The sequence below is a fragment of the Suricata suricatta genome, chromosome 3 (genome assembly GCF_006229205.1).
Source record: "Suricata suricatta isolate VVHF042 chromosome 3, meerkat_22Aug2017_6uvM2_HiC, whole genome shotgun sequence".
NCBI classification, from domain to species: domain Eukaryota; kingdom Metazoa; phylum Chordata; class Mammalia; order Carnivora; family Herpestidae; genus Suricata; species Suricata suricatta.
The window spans coordinates 104876520-104879343 of NC_043702.1; the positions used below are offsets into that span (position 1 = coordinate 104876520).

Sequence of the window (2824 nt, forward strand, 5' to 3'; positions counted from 1 at the left end):
AGCCTGGGCTCCCCCGGTGATCAGAGCCTCATTTTTCAGGACGCCACAGCAGTAATTCATCATACCATATTGGGATGGTACAAGCCAGCACTTGCCGTGTTCCCATGCGGTGAGTTTTCTGCACCTCAGAGAAATGATCCTGTGTGCTACTACATGTCCCATTTTGCAGTCTGAACAAACAGCAGGGAAAGACCCACATCGTGGCTTTCTTAAAGCAAATGCAATGCAGCCAGGCCACATGGGGGCATGAGCCAGTTGGCTGTTATGTGAGGTGTAGCTTTACCAGCTCCCAGCTCTTGACACTTATGAGGGTGAGGTGGCCCCTCCCCACCTGCCCACCAGTCCCTCTCCTTCACCTGCTACCCAAATGGCTTCTCCTCAAAAAGATAGTTTTTTTTTTTGATTAGTCAGGGTTTTCCAGGAAAATGAAACCAATAGAATATAAGAGGTAAAGATGAAAGACACGTAAGATGATAGGTAAGATGATAGGTAAGACAGCTAGCTAGATCTATCTATGTATCTAGGCTATAGATAGATGATAGATAGGTAGATGATAGATAGATAGGTAGATAGATGATAGAGGATTTGTTGTAAGGAATTGGATCATGTGACCATGGAGGCTGGGAAGCCCCCAACCCCTGTAGTCAGAAGGCCTGAGAACCAGGAGAGTCAATGGTGTAAGTTTCACTCCAAGTCTCAGTCCAAAGGCAAAAGAAGACCAATGTCTGCACTGGAAGACAGGCAGAAACATGCATTCTTTCTCGCTCCACCTACCGTTCTGCTCTAGCCTTCATGAGGCTGGGGCCCGCCCACACTGGGAAGGGCACTTGCTGGGTCTCCAGCCTCAGCTGCTAGTCTCATCCAGAAACCCCATCTCAGACACACATGGAAACGATGTTTGACCAAATACCCAGGCACGCCTGATCCAGACAAGTTGTCACATAAAGTAACCCTCATGCTCCCTAAGGGCAGGCTTTACCCCCGTGCACGCACATAAAGGTAAAATACTCTTCCTTTGTTGCCCTGTCTGTGGCCCGTCGTTTTCCCACCAGAGCCCATGTCCTGTGGCAACAGGCACTTTTTGTGTCTCACGCATGCTTAACAGTCAGGCTGAAGACAGGACCAGCACACAGTAGGGCCAAAAACAGGACCAGCACACTGTGGGTACTCCAAAGAGACTTGTGGAGTGAGTCAGTGGATGAAGGGGCCAAGGAAGTGAATCCCCAGGTACTTTTTAAAAATATTCAAGCTTTGCGCAGTGGCAGTATCGTAGCCAATGAGGTTTATCCGAGGCGCGATTATTGCTAATTGAAAAAATATTCAAGGCACCTGGGTGGCTCAGTCAGTTAAGCTTCCAGCTTTGGCTCAGGTCATGATCTCACAGTTCGTGGGTTCGAGCACTGTGCTGACAGCTCAGAGCCTGGAGCCGCTTGGGATTCTGTGTCTCCCTCTCTCTCTGTCCCTCCCCTGCTCATGCTGTCTCTGTCTGTCTCTCAAAAACAAATAAAAAACATAATAAATAAATAAAAATAAGTAAAAATATTCTTCATGTATTTATTTCAGTATTGTCTAAAGTGTTTAAAATGGATTGTATCCTATCTATAAAATAAAAATGATAATAAAGGATGCAATTTTGTTTTTTATGTCAATTTGTGAAATTTCTGAGTTCTCATTCCTGTCAATATTTTCTAGCCTGGGACCCACAAAAGCATGTTTCTTTGCCAACTGGTCATTTCTGAATAGTAAGTCTCATTGTTCAGGGAGAAATGAAAGGTCTATTATGAACCCAACATTGTGGCTTCTGTTGTCTCATTGAATCCTCATACCAACTCTTGATCAAGGCAGGCTGATCACACTTTGCAGACAGAAAGTGAGGCAGGGAGCGCTCCTGCCACAGGCCAGTGTGGTTTGCCAGCCCAGCCCAGCCCAGCCCTGGAGATGCAGGAGGAGCCAATATCTGCTGAGCCCGACTCTAAGACGGCCACCAATCCTGCTATCTGCCAAAATCCCTTTTGCGATTTTCTTTTCTTCTTGCGTCTCTGTGGGTTGGGGTATGAATGTAAGTAAGCATATTTGTATGTATTCTGTGAGCAGATGTCACACACACACACACAGCCTTGCATGTGGATCAGACATGTATATGCATCATGTGGCCGTGTGTCCATGTGTATATTGAGTATCTGTGTGTGTGTGTGTGTGTGTGTGTGTGTGTGTGTGTGTGTTCTATCTTCTGTATCTGTGTTTGTCTGTATTTCATACTTCGGGAAAGCACAGCAGGGAAGAAATGATAGCTGCTCCCAAGAAGCTTCTAGTGTAATTAGAAGAAAGACCAGACACACAGAGGCATTCGGGTAAAGCGTCTGAAAAATCAGGGCACGGGAAGCAGCAGCAGCCGGGGAGAGGTCTTGGACCAGGCATGTCATAGAGCTCATGGGGCTCCATCAAGTATCAGCACCCCACCCCACCCCCGGCCCGGACCTCAGCTTCCTCACCTCTACCATGAGGCAAATAGTGCAATCTCCAATGAGAACACCCTGAGATGTAGAACCTGGTGCATGAGAAAGAGCCAGGCAGGCTGGGAGAGTCAGCCTCAGACGTTGTCCCAGGAAAAGATGACTGAACAGGAGCAGTGGGAAAGGCTGTGTGGAACAGGCCAGGGCTGAGCTGGGTCCTGGAGAGTTCACTGAAAGCAGGGAAGGGCTGGGGAAAGGCAGGAGAAGACACAGGCTGACAGGTCATCCTTCCATCAAGCCAGGTCCTGGAGTTCCAAACCTGGTCAGAGGCAGCCCCCCCAGGAAGAGCCGGAGCACCCTGCAGCGTGTGG

General features: G+C 48.2%; 1 pseudogene; it reads left to right on the plus strand.

The window, feature by feature from the left end:
• The first annotated feature begins 1247 nt into the window (after nt 1–1247).
• Nucleotides 1248–1379, plus strand: LOC115288728 (annotated as a pseudogene).
• Nucleotides 1380–2824: the final 1445 nt, after the last annotated feature.